Raw genomic sequence first — 24,663 nt, 5'->3', positions numbered from 1 at the left:
ACCCGTTCCCTTTGTGCTAGATGAACGAACTTCTCTCCACATGCACAGTTCTGAGAGATTAGTGTGTGTGAAACCGTCCTTCACATAGCTTGTTGGGAACACAAAGTTTCTTTTCAGTTACAAACTACACTACTTACATATATATGGGGAGGTACTAGCTCCAACTCTGTTTTATAGATAAAACAGCAGGAAAATCATACCGGCACTAGGAAGCCGACTGAGAAACTAGAGTAAAATTTACCCCTGCAACCCGTTCCCCTTGTGCTAGTTGAACGAACCTCTCTACACAAGCTCTGTTCTGTGAGATATGTGTGTGTTAAAGCAGTCCTTCACCTAGCCTGTTGGCAACACAAAGTTTCTTTTCAGTTGCAAAGTACACTCCATACATATATATGGTTTGGTACTAGCTCCAACTCGGTTTTACATTGAAAACTGCAGGAATTTCAAACCGGCCCTTGGAAACAGACTGAGAAACTATAGTAAAATTTCTTCGGCAACCTATTACTTTAGTGCTAGATGAACGAACGTCTCACCACATGCTCAGTTCTGAGAGATAAGTGTGTGTGAATGCCATTCTTCACCTAGATTGTTGGGAACACAAAGTATCTTTTCAGTTGTAAACTACAATCCATACATATATATGGGGAGTTAGTAGCTCCAATTCGGCTTTAAAGTGATAACGGCAGGAACTTCAAACCGGCACTAGGAAAAACACTGAGATACCAGAGAAATAGTTTCTCCTGCATCCCGTTCCATTTGTGCTAGATGAATGAACGTCTCTCCACAAGTTCTGTTCTGAGAGATATGTGTGCGTTAAAGATGTCCTTCACCTAGCTTGTTGGCAACACAAAGTTTCTTTTCAGTTTCAAACTACACTCCATACATATATATGGGTTAGTACAAGCTCCAACTCATTTTTACAGTGAAAACTCCAGGAACTTCAAACCGGCACTAGGAAACAGACTGAGAAAACAGAGTAAAATTTCTCCGGCATCCCGTTCTCTTTATGCTAGATGAACGAACGTCTCTCCACATGCTCATTTCTGAGAGATAAGTGTGTGTGTAAGCAAATCTTCACCTAGCTAGTTGGGAACAGAAAGAATATTTTCAGTTGCAAACTACACTGCATACATATACATAGGGAATTAGTAGCTCCAACTCAGTTTTACAGTGAAAAAAGCAGGACCATCAAAACAGCACTAGAAAACAGACTGAGAAACCAGAGTAAAACTTTCCCTGCAAACCGTTCCCTTTGTGCGAGATGAACGAACGTCTCTCCACATGCTAAGTTCTGAGACATAAGTGTGTGTGAAAGCCGTCCTTCACCTAGCTTGTTGGGAACACAAAGATTCTTTTCAGTTGAAAACTACACTCCAAACATATATATGAGGAATTATTTGTTCCAAATCGTTTTTACAGTGAAAATTCAGTAACTTCATACTGGCACTAGGAAAGAGACTGAGAAACCAGAGAAAAAGTTCCTCCTACAAACTGTTTCCTTTGTGCTAGATGAACGAACATCTCTACACATGCTCAGTTCTGAGAGATAATTGTGTGTGAAAGCCGTACTTCACATACATTTTTGGGAACACAAAGATTCTTTTCAGTTGCAAACTACACTCCATAAATATATATGGGGTTTACCAGCTCCAACCTGATTTTACAGATAAAATAGCAGGAACATCAAACCGGCACTAGGAAGCCGAATGTGAAACCCGAGAAAAAGTTTCTCCTGCAAAGAGTTCCCTTTGTGCTAGATGAACGAACGTCTCTCCAGATGCTCCGTTCTGAGAGATAAGTGTGTGTGAAAGCCGTCGTTCACATAGCTTGTTTGGAACACAAAATTTCTTATCTGTTGCAAAATACAATCCATAAATATATATGGGGAGGTATTAGCTCCAACTCGGTTTTACAGATAAAACAGCAGGAACATCAAACCGGCACTAGGAAACAGACTGAGAAACCAGAGTAATAGTTTCTCCTGCAAACCGTTCCCTTTGTGCTAGATGAACGAACGTCTCTCCACATTCTAAGTTCTGAGAGATAAGCGTGTGTGAAACCCGTCCTTCACCTAGCTTGTTGGGAACACAAATATTCTTTCAGTTGCAAAATACACTCCAAAAATATATATGGGGAAGTATTAGTTCAAAATCGCTTTTACAGTGAAAACTCAGGAACTTCATACTGGCAATAGGAAACAGACTGAGAAACCAGGGAAAAAGTTTCTCCTGCCACCCTTTTCTTTTGTGCTAGATGAACGAACATCTCTCCACATGCTCAGTTCTAAGAGATAAGTGTGTGTGAAAGCCGTCATTCAAATATCGTGTTGGGAACACAAAGTTTCTTATATTTTGCAAAGTGCAATCCATACATATATATGGGGAGGTACTAGTTCCAACTCGGTTTTACACTGAAAAATGCAGGAACTTCAAACCGGCACTAGGAAACAGACTGAAAAACCAGAGTAAATGTTTCCACTGCAAACGGTTCACTTTTTGCTAGATGAACGAACGCCTCCCACATATTCAGTTCTGAGAGACATGTGTGTGTGAAAGGCATTCTTCACATACCTTGTTGGGAACACAAAGTTTCTTTTCAGTTGCAAACTACACTCCATACATATCTATGGGGTGGTACTAGCTCCAACTCGATTTTATAGTGAAAACTGCAGGAACTTTAAAACGGCACTAGGAACCATACTGAGATTCCAGAGAAAAAGATTCTAGTGCAACCTGTTTCCTTTGTGGTAGATGAACGAACATCTCTCCACATGCTCAGTTCTGAGAGATAATTGTGTGTGAAAGCCGTACTTCACCTACATTGTTGGGCACAAAAATTTTCTTTTCAGTTGCAAACTACACTCCATAAAAATATATGGGGTATTACCAGCTCCAACCCGATTTTACAGATAAAACAGGAGGAACATCCAACAGGCACTAGGAAGCCGAATGAGAAACCAGAGGAAAAGTTTTTCCTGCAACCCTTTCCCTTTGTGCTAGATGAACGAACGTCTTTCCACATGCTATTTTCTGACAGAAAACTGTGTGTGAAAACCGTCCTTCACCGAGCTTGTTGGGAACACAAAGTTTATTTTCATTTGCAAACTACACTCCATACATATATATGGGGATGTACCATCTACAACAAGTTTTTTCAGTGAAAAATGCAGGAACATCAAACCGGCACAAGGAAACAGACTGAGAAACCTGAGTAAATGTTTCTCCTGAAATTCGTTCCCTTTGTGCTAGATGAAAGAATTTCTCTCCACAGGCTAAGTTCTGAGAGAGATGTGTGTGTGAAATCCGTCCTTCACCTAGCTTGCTGGGAACACAAAGTTTCTTTTCAGTTGCAAACTATACTCCATACATATATATGGGGAGGTACCATCTCCATCTCGGTTTTACAGGGAAAACTGCAGTAACTTCATACCGGCACTAGGAAACAGACTGAGAAACCAGAGAAATTATCTCCTGCAACCCGTTAAATTTGTGCTAGATGAACGAAAGTCTCTCCACATGCTCAGTTCTGAGTGATAAGTGTGTGTGAAAGCCGTCGTTCACATACCTTGTTGGGAACACTAATTTTTTATCTGTGGCAAACTACACTCCATAAATATAAGTGTGGATGTACTAGCTCCATCTCGTTTTTACAGTGAAAACTGCATGAACTTCAAACCGGCAGAAGGAAACAGACAGAAACAAGAGTAAAAGATTCTCCTGCTAAACGTTCCCTTTGTGGTAGATGAACGAAAGTCTCTCCAAATGCTCAGTTCTGAGAGATAAGTGTGAGTGAAAGCCGTCCTTCACATAGCTTGCTGGGAACACAAAGTTTCTTTTCAGTTGCAAACAACACTCCATACATATATATGGGGAGGTATAAGCTCCAACTCCTTTTACAGTGAAAACTGCAATAACATCAAACCGGCACTAGGAAACAGACTAAGAAACCAGAGTAAAAGTTTCTCCTGCAACACGTTCCCTTTGTGAAAGATGAACGAACGTCTCTCCACTTGCTCATTTCTGACAGAAAACTGTGTGTGAAATCCGTCCGTCACATAGCTTGTGGGGAACACAGAGTTCTTTTCAGTTGCAAAATGCACTCCATACATATCTATGGGTTGGTAGTAGCTCCAAATCGCTTTTACAGTGAAAACTGCAGGATCATCAAACCGGCACTAGGAAACAGACTGAGAATCCAGAGAAAAAGTTTCTCATGCAAACCGTTCCATTAGGGCTAGATGAAAGAACGTCTCTCCACATGCTCAGTTCTGAGAGAGAAGTGTGTGTGAAAGCCGTCCTTCACCTAGCTTGTTGGGAACACAAAGTTTCTTTTCAGTTGCAAATTACAATCCATACATTTATATGGGTTGGTACTAGCTCCAAATCGTTGTTACAGTGAAAACTGCAGGAACATCAAACCGGCACTAGTAAGCCGACTGAGAATCCACAGTAAAAGTTTCTCCTGCAAACAGTTCCCTTTGTGCTACATGAACGAACTTCTCTCCACATGCTCCGTTCTTAGAAATAAGTGTGTGTGAAAGCCGTCATTCACCTAGCTTGTTTAGAACACAAAGTTTCTTTTCAGTTGCAAATTACATTCCATACATATCTATGGGTTGGTATTAGCTCCAACACGTTTTTACAGTGAAAACTGCAGGAACATGAAACCGGCACTAAGAAGCCGACAGAGAAACCACAGAAAAGTTTCACCTGCAACCCGTTCTCTTTGTGCTAGTTGAACGAACGTCTCTCCACATGCTCATTTCTGACAGAATACTGTGTGTGAAAGCCGTCCTCACCTAGCTTCTTGGGAACAGAAAGTTTCTTTTCATTTGCAAACTACACTCCATACATATATATGGGGAGGTAAAATCTCCAACACGGTTTTTCAGTGAAAACTGCAGGAACTTCAAACCGGCACAAGGAAACAGACTGAGAAACCAGAGTAAATGTTTCTCCTGCAAATCGTTCCCTTTCTGCTAGATGAACGAAAGTCTCTCCACAGGCTAGGTTCTGAGAGAGAAATGTGTGTGAATTCCGTCCTTCACCTAGCTTGCTGGGAACACAAAGTTTCTTTTCAGTTGCAAACTACACTCCATACATATATATGGGGAGGTACCGTCTCCAACACGGTTTTTCAGTGAAAACTGCAGGAACATCAAACAGGAACAAGGAAGCCGACTGAGAAACCAGAGTAAAAGTTTCTCCTGCAACCCGTTCCCTTGTGCTAGATGAACAAACGTCTCTCCACATGCTCATTTCTGACAGAATACTGTGTGTGAAAGCCGTCCTTCAACTAGCTTGTTGGGAACAGAAAGTTTCTTTTCATTTGCAAACTACACTCCATACATATATATGGGGAGGTACCATCTCCAACACGGTTTTTCAGTGAAAACTGCAGGAACATAAAAATGGCACAAGGAAGCCGACTGACAAACCAGAGTAAAAGTTTCTCCTGCAACCCGTTCCCTTTGTGCTAGATGAACGAACGTCTCTCCACATGCTCAGTTCTTAGAGACATTTGGGTGTAAGGCGTTCTTCACCTAGCTTGTTGGGAACACAAATTTTCTTTTCCGTTGGAAACTACACTCCATACATATATATCGGAAGTACTAGTTCCAACTTGGTTTTACAGGGATAGCTGCAGTTACTTCATACCGGCACTAGGAAACAGACAGGAACCAGAGAAATGTATCACCTGAAACCCGTTCAATTTGTCATAGATGAACGAACGTCTCTCCACATGCTCAGTTCTGAGAGATAAGTGTGTGTGAAAGCCGTCCTTCACCTAGCTTGTTGGCAACACAAAGTTTCTTTTAAGAGGCAAACTACACTCCATACATATATATGGGTTGGTAATAGCTCCAACCCGTTCTTACAGTGAAAACTGCAGGAACATCAAACCGGCAATAGAAACCGACTGAGAAACCAGAGTAAAAGTTTCTCCTGCAAACCGTTCCCTTTGTGCTACATGAATGAACGTCTCTCCACATGCTCAATTCTAAGAGATATCTGTGTGTGTAAGCCATCCTTCAACTAGCTTGTTGGGAACACAAAGTATCTTTTCAGATGCAAATTACACTCCATACATATATATGGGGAGTTAGTAGCTCCAACTCGTTTTTACAGTGAAAAATGCAGGAACTTCCATCCGGCACTAGGAAAGAGACTGAGATAACAGAGTGAATGATTATCCTGCCAACCGTTCCTTGTTTGCTAGATGAACGAATGTCTCTCCACATGCTAAGTTCTGAGAGATAAGTGTGTGTGAAAGCCGTCATTCACAGAGATTTTGGGAAAACAAAGTTACTATTCATTTGCAAACTACACTCCATAACTATATATGGGGACGTAAGAGACCCAACTCTGTTTTACAGTGAAAAATGCATTAAAATCCCACCGGCACTATTAAGCTCACTGAGAAACCAAACTAAAATTTTCCCCTGCCAACCGTTCCATTTGTGCTAGATGTACGAATGTCTGTCTACATGCTCAGTTCTGAGAGTTAAGTGTGTGTAAAAGCCTTCCTAAACCTAGCTTGCTGGGAACACAAAGATTCTTTTCAGTTGCAAAATACACTCCATACATATATATGGGTTGGTACTAGCTCCAATTCGTTTTTACAGTGAATACTGCAGGAATTTCAAACCGGCACTTGGAAACAGCCTGAGAAACAAGAGTAAAAGTTTCTCCTGCAACACGTTCAAATTGTGCTAGTTGAACTAACGTCTCTCCACAGACTAAGTTCTGAGAGTTAATTGTTTGTGAAAGCCTTTCTTCACCTAGCTTTTTTGGAATACAAAATTTCTTTTCATTTGCAAACTACAATCCATACATATATATGGGGAGGAACTAGCTCCAACACGATTTTACAGATAAAATAGCAGGAACATCAAACCGACACTAGGAAGCCGACTGAGAAACCAGAGTAAAAGTTTCTCCTGCAACCCGTTCCCTTTGTGCTAGATGAACGAACGTCTCTCCACATGCACAGTTCTGAGAGATTAGTGTGTGTGAAACCGTCCTTCACATAGCTTGTTGGGAACACAAAGTTTCTTTTCAGTTACAAACTACACTACTTACATATATATGGGGAGGTACTAGCTCCAACTCTGTTTTATAGATAAAACAGCAGGAAAATCATACCGGCACTAGGAAGCCGACTGAGAAACTAGAGTAAAATTTACCCCTGCAACCCGTTCCCCTTGTGCTAGTTGAACGAACCTCTCTACACAAGCTCTGTTCTGTGAGATATGTGTGTGTTAAAGCAGTCCTTCACCTAGCTTGTTGGCAACACAAAGTTTCTTTTCAGTTGCAAAGTACACTCCATACATATATATGGTTTGGTACTAGCTCCAACTCGGTTTTACATTGAAAACTGCAGGAATTTCAAACCGGCCCTTGGAAACAGACTGAGAAACTATAGTAAAATTTCTTCGGCAACCTATTACTTTAGTGCTAGATGAACGAACGTCTCACCACATGCTCAGTTCTGAGAGATAAGTGTGTGTGAATGCCATTCTTCACCTAGATTGTTGGGAACACAAAGTATCTTTTCAGTTGTAAACTACAATCCATACATATATATGGGGAGTTAGTAGCTCCAATTCGGCTTTAAAGTGATAACGGCAGGAACTTCAAACCGGCACTAGGAAAAACACTGAGATACCAGAGAAATAGTTTCTCCTGCATCCCGTTCCATTTGTGCTAGATGAATGAACGTCTCTCCACAAGTTCTGTTCTGAGAGATATGTGTGCGTTAAAGATGTCCTTCACCTAGCTTGTTGGCAACACAAAGTTTCTTTTCAGTTTCAAACTACACTCCATACATATATATGGGTTAGTACAAGCTCCAACTCATTTTTACAGTGAAAACTCCAGGAACTTCAAACCGGCACTAGGAAACAGACTGAGAAAACAGAGTAAAATTTCTCCGGCATCCCGTTCTCTTTATGCTAGATGAACGAACGTCTCTCCACATGCTCATTTCTGAGAGATAAGTGTGTGTGTAAGCAAATCTTCACCTAGCTAGTTGGGAACAGAAAGAATATTTTCAGTTGCAAACTACACTGCATACATATACATAGGGAATTAGTAGCTCCAACTCAGTTTTACAGTGAAAAAAGCAGGACCATCAAAACAGCACTAGAAAACAGACTGAGAAACCAGAGTAAAACTTTCCCTGCAAACCGTTCCCTTTGTGCGAGATGAACGAACGTCTCTCCACATGCTAAGTTCTGAGACATAAGTGTGTGTGAAAGCCGTCCTTCACCTAGCTTGTTGGGAACACAAAGATTCTTTTCAGTTGAAAACTACACTCCAAACATATATATGAGGAATTATTTGTTCCAAATCGTTTTTACAGTGAAAATTCAGTAACTTCATACTGGCACTAGGAAAGAGACTGAGAAACCAGAGAAAAAGTTCCTCCTACAAACTGTTTCCTTTGTGCTAGATGAACGAACATCTCTACACATGCTCAGTTCTGAGAGATAATTGTGTGTGAAAGCCGTACTTCACATACATTTTTGGGAACACAAAGATTCTTTTCAGTTGCAAACTACACTCCATAAATATATATGGGGTTTACCAGCTCCAACCTGATTTTACAGATAAAATAGCAGGAACATCAAACCGGCACTAGGAAGCCGAATGTGAAACCCGAGAAAAAGTTTCTCCTGCAAAGAGTTCCCTTTGTGCTAGATGAACGAACGTCTCTCCAGATGCTCAGTTCTGAGAGATAAGTGTGTGTGAAAGCCGTCGTTCACATAGCTTGTTTGGAACACAAAATTTCTTATCTGTTGCAAAATACAATCCATAAATATATATGGGGAGGTATTAGCTCCAACTCGGTTTTACAGATAAAACAGCAGGAACATCAAACCGGCACTAGGAAACAGACTGAGAAACCAGAGTAATAGTTTCTCCTGCAAACCGTTCCCTTTGTGCTAGATGAACGAACGTCTCTCCACATTCTAAGTTCTGAGAGATAAGCGTGTGTGAAACCCGTCCTTCACCTAGCTTGTTGGGAACACAAATATTCTTTCAGTTGCAAAATACACTCCAAAAATATATATGGGGAAGTATTAGTTCAAAATCGCTTTTACAGTGAAAACTCAGGAACTTCATACTGGCAATAGGAAACAGACTGAGAAACCAGGGAAAAAGTTTCTCCTGCCACCCTTTTCCTTTGTGCTAGATGAACGAACATCTCTCCACATGCTCAGTTCTAAGAGATAAGTGTGTGTGAAAGCCGTCATTCAAATATCGTGTTGGGAACACAAAGTTTCTTATATTTTGCAAAGTGCAAACCATACATATATATGGGGAGGTACTAGTTCCAACTCGGTTTTACACTGAAAAATGCAGGAACTTCAAACCGGCACTAGGAAACAGACTGAAAAACCAGAGTAAATGTTTCCACTGCAAACGGTTCACTTTTTGCTAGATGAACGAACGCCTCCCACATATTCAGTTCTGAGAGACATGTGTGTGTGAAAGGCATTCTTCACATACCTTGTTGGGAACACAAAGTTTCTTTTCAGTTGCAAACTACACTCCATACATATATATGGGGTGGTACTAGCTCCAACTCGATTTTATAGTGAAAACTGCAGGAACTTTAAAACGGCACTAGGAACCATACTGAGATTCCAGAGAAAAAGATTCTAATGCAACCTGTTTCCTTTGTGGTAGATGAACGAACATCTCTCCACATGCTCAATTCTGAGAGATAATTGTGTGTGAAAGCCGTACTTCACCTACATTGTTGGGCACAAAAATTTTCTTTTCAGTTGCAAACTACACTCCATAAAAATATATGGGGTATTACCAGCTCCAACCCGATTTTACAGATAAAACAGGAGGAACATCCAACAGGCACTAGGAAGCCAAATGAGAAACCAGAGGAAAAGTTTTTCCTGCAACCCTTTCCCTTTGTGCTAGATGAACGAACGTCTTTCCACATGCTATTTTCTGACAGAAAACTGTGTGTGAAAACCGTCCTTCACCGAGCTTGTTGGGAACACAAAGTTTATTTTCATTTGCAAACTACACTCCATACATATATATGGGGTGGTACTAGCTCCAACTCGATTTTATAGTGAAAACTGCAGGAACTTTAAAACGGCACTAGGAACCATACTGAGATTCCAGAGAAAAAGATTCTAATGCAACCTGTTTCCTTTGTGGTAGATGAACGAACATCTCTCCACATGCTCAATTCTGAGAGATAATTGTGTGTGAAAGCCGTACTTCACCTACATTGTTGGGCACAAAAATTTTCTTTTCAGTTGCAAACTACACTCCATAAAAATATATGGGGTATTACCAGCTCCAACCCGATTTTACAGATAAAACAGGAGGAACATCCAACAGGCACTAGGAAGCCAAATGAGAAACCAGAGGAAAAGTTTTTCCTGCAACCCTTTCCCTTTGTGCTAGATGAACGAACGTCTTTCCACATGCTATTTTCTGACAGAAAACTGTGTGTGAAAACCGTCCTTCACCGAGCTTGTTGGGAACACAAAGTTTATTTTCATTTGCAAACTACACTCCATACATATATATGGGGATGTACCATCTACAACAAGTTTTTTCAGTGAAAAATGCAGGAACATCAAACCGGCACAAGGAAACAGACTGAGAAACCTGAGTAAATGTTTCTCCTGAAATTCGTTCCCTTTGTGCTAGATGAAAGAACTTCTCTCCACAGGCTAAGTTCTGAGAGAGATGTGTGTGTGAAATCCGTCCTTCACCTAGCTTGCTGGGAACACAAAGTTTCTTTTCAGTTGCAAACTATACTCCATACATATATATGGGGAGGTACCATCTCCATCTCGGTTTTACAGGGAAAACTGCAGTAACTTCATACCGGCACTAGGAAACAGACTGAGAAACCAGAGAAATTATCTCCTGCAACCCGTTAAATTTGTGCTAGATGAACGAAAGTCTCTCCACATGCTCAGTTCTGAGTGATAAGTGTGTGTGAAAGCCGTCGTTCACATACCTTGTTGGGAACACTAATTTTTTATCTGTGGCAAACTACACTCCATAAATATAAGTGTGGATGTACTAGCTCCATCTCGTTTTTACAGTGAAAACTGCATGAACTTCAAACCGGCAGAAGGAAACAGACAGAAACAAGAGTAAAAGATTCTCCTGCTAAACGTTCCCTTTGTGGTAGATGAACGAAAGTCTCTCCACATGCTCAGTTCTGAGAGATAAGTGTGGGTGAAAGCCGTCCTTCACATAGCTTGCTGGGAACACAAAGTTTCTTTTCAGTTGCAAACAACACTCCATACATATATATGGGGAGGTATAAGCTCCAACTCCTTTTACAGTGAAAACTGCAATAACATCAAACCGGCACTAGGAAACAGACTAAGAAACCAGAGTAAAAGTTTCTCCTGCAACACGTTCCCTTTGTGAAAGATGAACGAACGTCTCTCCACTTGCTCATTTCTGACAGAAAACTGTGTGTGAAATCCGTCCGTCACATAGCTTGTGGGGAACACAGAGTTCTTTTCAGTTGCAAAATGCACTCCATACATATCTATGGGTTGGTAGTAGCTCCAAATCGCTTTTACAGTGAAAACTGCAGGATCATCAAACCGGCACTAGGAAACAGACTGAGAATCCAGAGAAAAAGTTTCTCATGCAAACCGTTCCATTAGGGCTAGATGAAAGAACGTCTCTCCACATGCTCAGTTCTGAGAGAGAAGTGTGTGTGAAAGCCGTCCTTCACCTAGCTTGTTGGGAACACAAAGTTTCTTTTCAGTTGCAAATTACAATCCATACATTTATATGGGTTGGTACTAGCTCCAAATCGTTGTTACAGTGAAAACTGCAGGAACAACAAACCGGCACTAGTAAGCCGACTGAGAATCCACAGTAAAAGTTTCTCCTGCAAACAGTTCCCTTTGTGCTACATGAACGAACTTCTCTCCACATGCTCCGTTCTTCGAAATAAGTGTGTGTGAAAGCCGTCATTCACCTAGCTTGTTTAGAACACAAAGTTTCTTTTCAGTTGCAAATTACATTCCATACATATCTATGGGTTGGTATTAGCTCCAACACGTTTTTACAGTGAAAACTGCAGGAACATGAAACCGGCACTAAGAAGCCGACAGAGAAACCACAGAAAAGTTTCACCTGCAACCCGTTCTCTTTGTGCTAGATGAACGAACGTCTCTCCACATGCTCATTTCTGACAGAATACTGTGTGTGAAAGCCGTCCTCACCTAGCTTCTTGGGAACAGAAAGTTTCTTTTCATTTGCAAACTACACTCCATACATATATATGGGGAGGTAAAATCTCCAACACGGTTTTTCAGTGAAAACTGCAGGAACTTCAAACCGGCACAAGGAAACAGACTGAGAAACCAGAGTAAATGTTTCTCCTGCAAATCGTTCCCTTTCTGCTAGATGAAGGAAAGTCTCTCCACAGGCTAGGTTCTGAGAGAGAAATGTGTGTGAATTCCGTCCTTCACCTAGCTTGCTGGGAACACAAAGTTTCTTTTCAGTTGCAAACTACACTCCATACATATATATGGGGAGGTACCGTCTCCAACACGGTTTTTCAGTGAAAACTGCAGGAACATCAAACAGGAACAAGGAAGCCGACTGAGAAACCAGAGTAAAAGTTTCTCCTGCAACCCGTTCCCTTGTGCTAGATGAACAAACGTCTCTCCACATGCTCATTTCTGACAGAATACTGTGTGTGAAAGCCGTCCTTCAACTAGCTTGTTGGGAACAGAAAGTTTCTTTTCATTTGCAAACTACACTCCATACATATATATGGGGAGGTACCATCTCCAACACGGTTTTTCAGTGAAAACTGCAGGAACATAAAAATGGCACAAGGAAGCCGACTGACAAACCAGAGTAAAAGTTTCTCCTGCAACCCGTTCCCTTTGTGCTAGATGAACGAACGTCTCTCCACATGCTCAGTTCTTAGAGACATTTGGGTGTAAGGCGTTCTTCACCTAGCTTGTTGGGAACACAAATTTTCTTTTCCGTTGGAAACTACACTCCATACATATATATCGGAAGTACTAGTTCCAACTCGGTTTTACAGGGATAGCTGCAGTTACTTCATACCGGCACTAGGAAACAGACAGGAACCAGAGAAATGTATCAACTGAAACCCGTTCAATTTGTCATAGATGAACGAACGTCTCTCCACATGCTCAGTTCTGAGAGATAAGTGTGTGTGAAAGCCGTCCTTCACCTAGCTTGTTGGCAACACAAAGTTTCTTTTAAGAGGCAAACTACACTCCATACATATATATGGGTTGGTACTAGCTCCAACCCGTTCTTACAGTGAAAACTGCAGGAACATCAAACCGGCAATAGAAACCGACTGAGAAACCAGAGTAAAAGTTTCTCCTGCAAACCGTTCCCTTTGTGCTACATGAATGAACGTCTCTCCACATGCTGAGTTCTGAGAGATATGTGTGTGTGAAAGCCGTCGTTCACCTAGCTTATTGAGAACACAAATTTTGTTTTCAATTGCTAATAACACTCCATATATATCTATGGGTAGGTACAATCTCCAACTCGGTTTTACATTGAAAACTGCAGGAACTTCAAACCGGCACAAGGAAACAGAATGAGAATCAACAGAAAATATTTGTCCTGCAACCCGTGCACGTTGCGCTAGATGAACGACGTCTATCCACATGCTCAGTTCTGAGATATAAGTGTGTTTGAAAGCCATTCATCACCTAGCTTGTTGAGAACACAAAGTTTCTTTTCAGTTGCAAACTACGCTCCATACATATATATGGGGAGGTACTAGTTCCAACTCGGTTTTACAGTGAACACTGCAGGAACTTCAAACCGGCACTAGGAAATAGCCTGAAAAACCAGAGTAAAAGTTTCTCCTGCAACCGGTTCCCTTTTTGCTTGATGAACAAACGTCTCACCTCATGCTCAGTTCTGAGAGTTAAGTGTGTGTGAATGCCATTCTTCACCTAGCTTGCTGGGAACACAAAGTTTCTTTTCAGTTGCAAAGTACACTCCTTACATATATATGGGGAGGTACTAGCTCCAACTCGGTTTTACAGATAAAACAACAGGAATAACAAAACCGGCACTAGGAAACAGACTGAGAAACCAGAGTAAAAGTTTCTCCTGCAAATCGTTCCCTTTGTGCTAGATGAACGAACGTCTCTCCACATGCTCAGTTCTGAGAGAGAAGTGTGTGTGAAAGCCGTCCTTCACCTAGATTGTTGGGAACACAAAGTATCTTTTCAGTTGTAAACTACAATCCGTACATATATATCGGGAGTTAGTAGCTCCAACTCGGTTTTAAAGTGATAACTGCAGGAACTTCAAACCGGCACTAGGAAAAACACTGAGATACCAGAGTAATAGTTTCTCCTGCATCCCGTTCCCTTTGTGCTAGATGAATGAAAGTCTCTCCACATGCTCAGTTCTGAGAGATAAGTGTGTGTGAAAGCCATCCTTCACCTAGCTTGTTGGGAACACAAAGTTTCTTTTCAATTGCAAACAACACTCCATAAATATATATGGGTTGGTACTAGCTCAAAATCGTTTTTACCGTGAAAAATGCAGGTACATCAAATCGGCACTAGGAACCCGACTGAGAAACCAGAGAAAAATTTTCTCCTGCAACCCGTTCCATTTGTGCTAGATGAACGAAAGTCTCTCCACATGCTCTGCTCTGAGAGATAAGTGTGTGTGAAAGCCGACCTTCACATAGCTTGTTGGGAACACAAAGTTCCTTTTCAGTTGCAAACTACACTCCATACATATCTATGGGGAGGTACAAACTCCAACTCGGTTTTACAGATAAAACAGCAGGAACATCATACCGGCACTACGAAGCCGACTGAGAAACCAGAGTAAAGGTTTCTCCTGCAACCCGTTCCCTTTGTGCTAGATGAAAGAACGTCTCTCCACATGCTCATTTCTGTGAATAAAAGTGTGTGAAAGCCGTCCTTCACCTAGCTTGTTGGGAACACAAAGTTCCTTTTCAGTTGCAAACTACACTCCATACATATTTATGAGTTGGTACTAGCTCCAACTCCGTCTTACAGTGAAAACTGCAGGAACTTCAAACCGGCACTAGGAAACAGACTGAGAAACCACAGAAAAGTTTCTCCTGCAACCCGTTCCATTTGTGCTAGATGAACGAACGTCTCTCCACATGCTCAGATCTGAGAGATAAGTGTGTGTGAAAGCCGTCCTTCACATAGCTTGTTGGGAACACTAAGTTTCTTTTCAGGAGCAAACTACAATACTTACATATATATGGGGAGGTTCTAGCTCCAACTCTGTTTTACAGTTAAAAAAGCCTGAACATCATACCAGCACTAGGAAGCCGACTGAGAAACCAGAGTAAAAGTTACCCCTGCAACCCGTTCCATTTATGCTAGTTGAACGTCTCTCCACAAGCTCTGTTCTGAGAGATATATGTGTGTTAAAGCCGTCATTCACCTAGCTTGTTGGCAACACAAATTTTCTTTTCTGTTGCAAACTTCACTCCATACATATATATGGGTTGGTACTAGCTCCAAATCGGTTTTACAGTGTAAACTGCAGTAACTTCACAACGGCACTAGGAAGGAGACTGAGAAACCAGAGAAAACTTTCCCCTGCAACCCGTTACTATTTTGCTAGATGAACGAACGTCTCTCCACATGCTCAGATCTGAGAGATAAGTGTGTTTGAAAGCCATTCTTCACCTAGCTTGTTGGGAACACAAAGTATATTTTCAGTTGTAAACTACAATCCATACATATATATGGGGATTTAGTAGCTCCAAATCGGTTTTAAAGTGATAACTGCAGGAACTTCAAACCGGCACTAGTAAACAAACTGAGACACCAGAATAATAGTTTCTACTTAAACCCGTTCCCTTTGTGCTAGATGAACAATCGTCTCTCCACATGCTCAGATCTGACATATAAGTGTGTGTGAAAGCCGTTCTTCAACTAACTTTTTTGAACACACAGTTTCTTTTCCATGGAAGCTACTCACCATACATATATATGGGGAGGTACAAGCTCCAACACGGTTTTACTGTGAAAACTGCAGGAACATCAAACCGGGACTAGGAAGCCGACTGAGAAACCACAGTAAAAGTTTTCCTTGCAACCCGTTCCCTTTGTGCTAGATGAACGAACGTCTCTCCACATGCTCAGTTCTGAGAGATAAGTGTGTGTGAAAGCCGTCCTTCACCTAGCTTGTTGGGAACAGAAAGTTTTTTTTAAGTTGCAAACTACACTCCATACATATATATGGGGAGGTACCATCTCTAACAATTTTTTTCAGTGAAAACTGCAGGAACTTCAAACCGGCACTTGGAAACAGACTGAGAAACCAGAGTAAATGTTTCTCCTGAAAATCGATCCATTTGTGCTAGATGAACGAACGTCTCTCCACATGCTAAGTTCTGAGAGATAATTGTGTGTGAATGCTATTCCTTCACATAGCTTGTTGGGAACACAAAGTTTCTTTTCAGTTACAAACTACACTTCATACAATTATCTGGGTTGGTACTAGCTCCAACTCGGTTTTACAGTGAAAAATGCAGGAAATTCAAACCCGCACTAGGAAACAGACTGAGAAACCAGACTAAATATTTCTCCTGCAACTCGTTCTTTGTGCTAGATGAACGAATGTCTCTCCACATGCTCAGTTCTGAGAGACAATTGTGTGTGGAAGCCGTTCTTAACCTAGCTTGTTGGGAACACATAGTTTCTTTTCAGTTGCAAACTACACTCCATACATATATATGGGGAGGTACTAGCTCGAACTCAGTTTTACAGATAATACAGCAGGAACATCATACCGGCACTAGGAAGCCGACTGAGTAACTAGAGTAAAAGTTTCTCCTGAAACCCGTTCCCTTTGTGCTAGATGAAATAACGTCTCTCCACATACTCAGTTCTGAGAGATAAGTGTGTGTGAAAGCTGTCCTTCACCTATTGTTGGGAATAAATATTAGTTTTCAGTTGCAAACTACCCTCCATACATATATATGGGGAGGTACTAGCTCGAATTCGGTTTTACAAATAAAACATCAGGAACATCATACCGGCACTAGGAAGCCGACTGAGTAACCAGAGTAAAAGTTTCTCCTGCAACCCGTTCCCTTTGTGCCAATGAACGAAGGTCTCTCCACATGCTCAGTTCTGAGAGATAAGTGTGTGTGAAAGCTGTCCTTCACATACTTTTTGGGAACAAAAAGTTTGTTTTCAGTTGCAAAATACACTCCTTACATATATATGGTGAGGTACTAGCTCCAACTCGGTTTTATAGTGAAAACTGCAGGAACTTCAAAACGGGACTAGGAAACAGACTTAGAATTCAGAGTAAAAATTACCCATGAACCCGTTCCTTTTTGCTAGATGAATGAATGTCTCTCCTCATGCTAAGTTCTAAGAGATAATTGTGTGTGAAAGCTATTCCTTCACCTAGCTTGTTGGGAACACAAAGTTTCTTTTCATTTGCAAACTACACTCCATACAAATATATGGGTTGGTACTAGATCCAACTCGGTTTTACAGTGAAAAATGCAGGAAATTCAAACCGGCACTATGAAAAAGACTGAGAAACCAGACTAAATATTACTCCTGCAACTCGTTCTTTGTGCTAGTTGAACGAAAGTCTCTCCACATGCTCAGTTCTGAGAGACAATTATGTGTGAAAGCCGTTCTTCACCTAGGTTGTTGGGAAGACATATTTTCTTTTCCGTTGGTAACTGCAAACCATACATATATATCGGGAGGTAATTGTTACAACTCGGTTTTACAGAGAAAACTGCAGGAAATTCATACCGGCACTAGAAAACAGACTGAGAAATCAGAGAAATTGTTTCTCCTGCAATCAGTTCCCTTTGTGCTAGATGAACGAAATTCTCTCCACATGCTCAGTTCTGAGAGATAAGTGTGTGTTAAAGCCGTCCTTCACCTAGCTTGTTGGGAACACATAGTTTCTTTTCAGTTGCAAACTACACTCCATACATATATATGGGGAGGTACTAGCTCGAACTCGGTTTTACAGATAAAACAGCAGGAACATCATACCGGCACTAGGAAGCCGACTGAGTAACCAGAGTAAAAGTTTCTCCTGAAACCCGTTCCCTTTGTGCGAGATGAACGAACGTCTCTCCACATGCTAAGTTCTGAGAGGTAAGTGTGTGTGAAAGCCGTCCTTCACCTAGCTTGTTGGGAACACAAAGATTCTTTTCAGTTGAAAACTGCACTCCAAACATATATATGAGGAATTATTAGTTCCAACTCGGTTTTAGAGTGAAAATTCAGGAACTTCATACTGGCACTAGGAAAGAGACTGAGAAACCAGAGAAAAAGTTCCTCCTGCAAACTGTTTCCTTTGTGCTAGATGAACGAACATCTCTACACATGCTCAGTTCTGAGAGATAATTTTGTGTGAAAGCCGTACTTCACATACATTGTTGGGAACACAAAGATTCTTTTCAGTTGCAAACTACACTCCATAAATATATATGGGGTTTACCAGCTCCAACCTGATTTTACAGATAAAATAGCAGGAACATCAAACCGGCACTAGGAAGCCGAATGTGAAACCCGAGAAAAAGTTTCTCCTGCAAAGAGTTCCCTTTGTGCTAGATGAACGAACGTCTCTCCAGATGCTCCGTTCTGAGAGATAAGTGTGTGTGAAAGCCGTCGTTCACATAGCTTGTTTGGAACACAAAATTTCTTATCTGTTGCAAAATACAATCCATAAATATATATGGGGAGGTATTAGCTCCAACTCGGTTTTACAGATAAAACAGCAGGAACATCAAACCGGCACTAGGAAACAGACTGAGAAACCAGAGTAATAGTTTCTCCTGCAAACCGTTCCCTTTGTGCTAGATGAACGAACGTCTCTCCACATTCTAAGTTCTGAGAGATAAGCGTGTGTGAAACCCGTCCTTCACCTAGCTTGTTGGGAACACAAATATTCTTTCAGTTGCAAAATACACTCCAAACATATATATGGGGAAGTATTAGTTCAAAATCGCTTTTACAGTGAAAACTCAGGAACTTCATACTGGCAATAGGAAACAGACTGAGAAACCAGGGAAAAAGTTTCTCCTGCCACCCTTTTCCTTTGTGCTAGATGAACGAACATCTCTCCACATGCTCAGTTCTAAGAGATAAGTGTGTGTGAAAGCCGTCGTTCAAATATCGTGTTGGGAACACAAAGTTTCTTAGATTTTGCAAAGTGCACTCCATATATATATATGGGGAGGTACTAGTTCCAACTCAGTTTTACACTGAAAAATGCAGGAACTTCAAACCGGCACTAGGAAACAGACTGAAAAACCAGAGTAAATGTTTCCACTGCAAACGGTTCACTTTTTGCTAGATGAACGAACGCCTCCCACATATTCAGTTCTGAGAGACATGTGTGTGTGAAAGGCATTCTTCACATACCTTGTTGGGAACACAAAGTTTCTTTTCAGTTGCAAACTACACTCCATACATATATATGGGTTGGTACTAGCTCCAACTCGTTTTTACAGTGAAAATTACAGGAACATCAAACCGGCACTAGGAAACAGACTGAAATACGAGAGTAAAATTTTCTCCTGCAACCCGTTCCATTTGTGCTAGATGAACGAACGTCTCTCCACATGGTCAGTTCTGAGAGATAAGTGTGTGTGAATGCCGTCCTTCACCTAGCTTGTTGGGAAAACAAAGTTTCTTTTCAGATGCAAACTGCACTCCATACATATCTATGGGGTGGTACTAGCTCCAACTCGATTTTATAGTGAAAACTGCAGGAACTTTAAAACGGCACTAGGAACCATACTGAGAATCCAGAGAAAAAGATTCTAATGCAACCTGTTTCCTTTGTGGTAGATGAACGAACATCTCTCCCCATGCTCAATTCTGAGAGATAATTGTGTGTGAAAGCCGTACTTCACCTACATTGTTGGGCACAAAAATTTTCTTTTCAGTTGCAAACTACACTCCATAAAAATATATGGGGTGTTACCAGCTCCAACCCGATTTTACAGATAAAACAGGAGGAACATCCAACAGGCACTAGGAAGCCAAATGAGAAACCAGAGGAAAAGTTTTTCCTGCAACCCTTTCCCTTTGTGCTAGATGAACGAACGTCTTTCCACATGCTATTTTCTGACAGAAAACTGTGTGTGAAAACCGTCCTTCACCGAGCTTGTTGGGAACACAAAGTTTCTTTTCATTTGCAAACTACACCCCATACATATATATGGGGAGGTACCATCTACAACAAGTTTTTTCAGTGAAAAATGCAGGAACATCAAACTGGCACAAGGAAACAGACTGAGAAACCTGAGTAAATGTTTCTCCTGAAATTCGTTCCCTTTGTGCTAGATGAAAGAACTTCTCTCCACAGGCTAAGTTCTGAGAGAGATGTGTGTGTGAAATCCGTCCTTCACCTAGCTTGCTGGGAACACAAAGTTTCTTTTCAGTTGCAAACTATACTCCATACATATATATGGGGAGGTACCATCTCCATCTCGGTTTTACAGGGAAAACTGCAGTAACTTCATACCGGCACTAGGAAACAGACTGAGAAACCAGATTAAATGTTTCTCCTGCAAATCGTTCCCTTTGTGCTAGATGAACGAACGTCTCTCCACATGCTCAGTTCTGAGTGATAAGTGTGTGTGAAAGCCGTCATTCACATACCTTGTTGGGAACACTAATTTTTTTATCTGTGGCAAACTACACTCCATAAATATAAGTGTGGATGTACTAGCTCCATCTCGTTTTTACAGTGAAAACTGCATGAACTTCAAACCGGCAGAAGGAAACAGACAGAAACAAGAGTAAAAGATTCTCCTGCTAAAAATTCCCTTTGTGGTAGATGAACGAAAGTCTCTCCACATGCTCAGTTCTGAGAGATAAGTGTGGGTGAAAGCCGTCCTTCACATAGCTTGCTGGGAACACAAAGTTTCTTTTCAGTTGCAAACAACACTCCATACATATATATGGGGAGGTATAAGCTCCAACTCCTTTTACAGTGAAAACTGCAATAACATCAAACCGGCACTAGGAAACAGACTAAGAAACCAGAGTAAAAGTTTCTCCTGCAACACGTTCCCTTTGTGAAAGATGAACGAACGTCTCTCCACATGCTCATTTCTGACAGAAAACTGTGTGTGAAATCCGTCCGTCACATAGCTTGTGGGGAACACAGAGTTCTTTTCAGTTGCAAAATGCACTCCATACATATCTATGGGTTGGTAGTAGCTCCAAATCGTTTTTACAGTGAAAACTGCAGGATCATCAAACCGGCACTAGGAAACAGACTGAGAATCCAGAGAAAAAGTTTCTCATGCAAACCGTTCCATTTGGGCTAGATGAAAGAACGTCTCTCCACATGATCAGTTCTGAGAGAGAAGTGTGTGTGAAAGCCGTCCTTCACCTAGCTTGTTGGGAACTCAAAGTTTCTTTTCAGTTGCAAATTACAATCCATACATTTATATGGGTTGGTACTACCTCCAACTCGTTTTTACAGTGAAAACTGCAGGAACATCAAACCGGCACTAGGAAACAGACTGAGAAACCAGAGTAATAGTTACTCCTGCAACCCATTCCTTTTGTGCTAAATGAACGCACGTCTATCCTCATGCTCAGTTCTGAGAGATAAGTGTGTGTGAAAGCCGTCCTTCACCTAGCTTGTTGGGAACTCAAAGTTTCTTTTCAGTTGCAAATTACAATCCATACATTTATATGGGTTGGTACTCGCTCCAAATCGTTGTTACAGTGAAAACTGCAGGAACAACAAACCGGCACTAGTAAGCCGACTGAGAATCCAGAGTAAAAGTTTCTCCTGCAAACAGTTCCCTTTGTGCTACATGAACGAACTTCTCTCCACATGCTCCGTTCTTAGAAATAAGTGTGTGTGAAAGCCGTCATTCACCTAGCTTGTTTAGAACACAAAGTTTCTTTTCAGTTGCAAATTACATTCCATACATATCTATGGGTTGGTATTAGCTCCAACACGTTTTTAAAGTGAAATCAGCAGGAACTTCAAACCGGCACAAGGAAACAGAATGAGAATCCAGAGAAAAATTTCTCTTGCTACCCCTTCCCTTTGTGCTAGATGAAAGAACGTCTCTCCACATGCTCACTTCGGATAGAAAATTGTGTGTGAACGCCGTCCTTCACCTAGCTTGTTGGGAACACAAAGTTTCTTTTCAGTTGCAAACTACACTCCATACATATATATGGGTTGGTACTAGCTCCAAATCGTTTTTACAGTGAAAACTGCAGGAACATGAAACCGGCACTAAGAAGCCGACTGAGAAACCACAGAAAAGTTTCACCTGCAACCCGTTCTCTTTGTGCTAGATGAACGAACGTCTCTCCACATGCTCATTTCTGAACAGAATACTGTGTGTGTAAGCCGTCCATCACCTAGCTTGTTGGCAACACAAAGTTTCTTTTCAGTTGCAATGTACACTCCATACATATATATGGTGAGGTTCTAGCTCCAACTCGGTTTTACAGATAAAACAGGAGGAACATCAAACTGGCAGTAGGAAACAGACTGAGAAACCAGAGTAAAAGTTTCTCCTGCAACTCGTTCCCTTTGTGCTAGATGAACGAATGTCTCTCCACATGCTCAGTTCTGAGAGATAACAGTGTGTGAAAGCCATCCTTCACATAGCTTGTTGGGAACACAAAGATTTTTATCTGTTGCAAACTACACTCCATACATATATGTGTGGACGTACTAGCTGCATCTCGTTTTTACAGTGAAAACTGCATGAACTTCAAACCGGCAGAAGGAAACAGACAGAAACAAAAGTAAAAGATTCTCCTGCAAACCGTTCCCGTTGTGGTAGATGAACGAACGTCTCTCCACATGCTCAGTTCTGAGAGATAAGTGTGGGTGAAGGCCGTCTTTCACCTAGCTTGCTGGGAACACAAAGTTTCTTTTCAGTTGCAATTTACAATCCATACGTATATTTGGGTAGGTATAAGCTCCAACTCGTTATACAGTGAAAAATGCAGGAACTTCAAACCGGCACTAGGAAAAAGACTGAGAACCCAGAGTAAAAGTTTCTCCTGCAACCCGTTCCCTTTGTGATAGATGAACGAAAGTCTCTCCACATGCTCATTTGTGACAGAAAACTGTGTGTGAAATCCGTCCTTCACCTAGCTTGTTGGGAACACAAAGTTTCTTTTCATTTGCAAACTACACTCCAAACATATATATGGGGAGGAACCATCTCCAACACGCTTTTTCAGTGAAAACTGCAGGAACTTCAAACCAGCACAAGGAAACAGACTGAGAAACCAGATTAAATGTTTCTCCTGCAAATCGTTCCCTTTGTGCTAGATGAACGAACGTCTCTCCACAAGCTCAGATCTGAGAGAGAATTGTGTGTGAAATCCATCCTTCACCTAGCTTGCTGGGAACACAAAGTTTCTTTTCAGTTGCAAACAACACTCCATACATATATATGGGGAGGTAAAAACTCCAACTCCTTTTACAGTGAAAACTGCAATAACATCAAACCGGCACTAGGAAACAGACTAAGAAACCAGAGTAAAAGTTTCTCCTGCAACACGTTCCCTTTGTGAAAGATGAACGAACGTCTCTCCACATGCTCATTTCTGACAGAAAACTGTGTGTGAAATCCGTCCGTCACATAGCTTGTGGGGAACACAGAGTTCTTTTCAGTTGCAAAATGCACTCCATACATATCTATGGGTTGGTAGTAGCTCCAAATCGTTTTTACAGTGAAAACTGCAGGATCATCAAACCGGCACTAGGAAACAGACTGAGAATCCAGAGAAAAAGTTTCTCATGCAAACCGTTCCATTTGGGCTAGATGAAAGAACGTCTCTCCACATGCTCAGTTCTGAGAGAGAAGTGTGTGTGAAAGCCGTCCTTCACCTAGCTTGTTGGGAACACAAAGTTTCTTTTTAGTTGCAAACTACACTCCATACATATCTATGGGTTGGTACTACCTCCAACTCGTTTTTACAGTGAAAACTGCAGGAACATCAAACCGGCACTAGGAAACAGACTGAGAAACCAGAGTAATAGTTACACCTGCAACCCATTCCTTTTGTGCTAAATGAACGCACGTCTATCCTCATGCTCAGTTCTGAGAGATAAGTGTGTGTGAAAGCCGTCCTTCACCTAGCTTGTTGGGAACACAAAGTTTCTTTTCAGTTGCAAATTACAATCCATACATTTATATGGGTTGGTACTAGCTCCAAATCGTTGTTACAGTGAAAACTGCAGGAACAACAAACCGGCACTAGTAAGCCGACTGAGAATCCACAGTAAAAGTTTCTCCTGCAAACAGTTCCCTTTGTGCTACATGAACGAACTTCTCTCCACATGCTCCGTTCTTAGAAGTAAGTGTGTGTGAAAGCCGTCATTCACCTAGCTTGTTTAGAACACAAAGTTTCTTTTCAGTTGCAAATTACATTCCATACATATCTATGGGTTGGTATTAGCTCCAACACGTTTTTAAAGTGAAATCAGCAGGAACTTCAAACCGGCACAAGGAAACAGAATGAGAATCCAGAGAAAAATTTCTCTTGCTACCCCTTCCGTTTGTGCTAGATGAAAGAACGTCTCTCCACATGCTCACTTCGGATAGAAAATTGTGTGTGAACGCCGTCCTTCACCTAGCTTGTTGGGA

The sequence above is a fragment of the Camelus bactrianus genome, chromosome 19, assembly GCF_048773025.1.
Source record: "Camelus bactrianus isolate YW-2024 breed Bactrian camel chromosome 19, ASM4877302v1, whole genome shotgun sequence".
Taxonomy (NCBI): Eukaryota; Metazoa; Chordata; class Mammalia; order Artiodactyla; family Camelidae; genus Camelus; species Camelus bactrianus.
The sequence above is the reverse complement of the archived record's forward strand: the minus strand, read 5'-3'. Positions refer to the sequence as shown.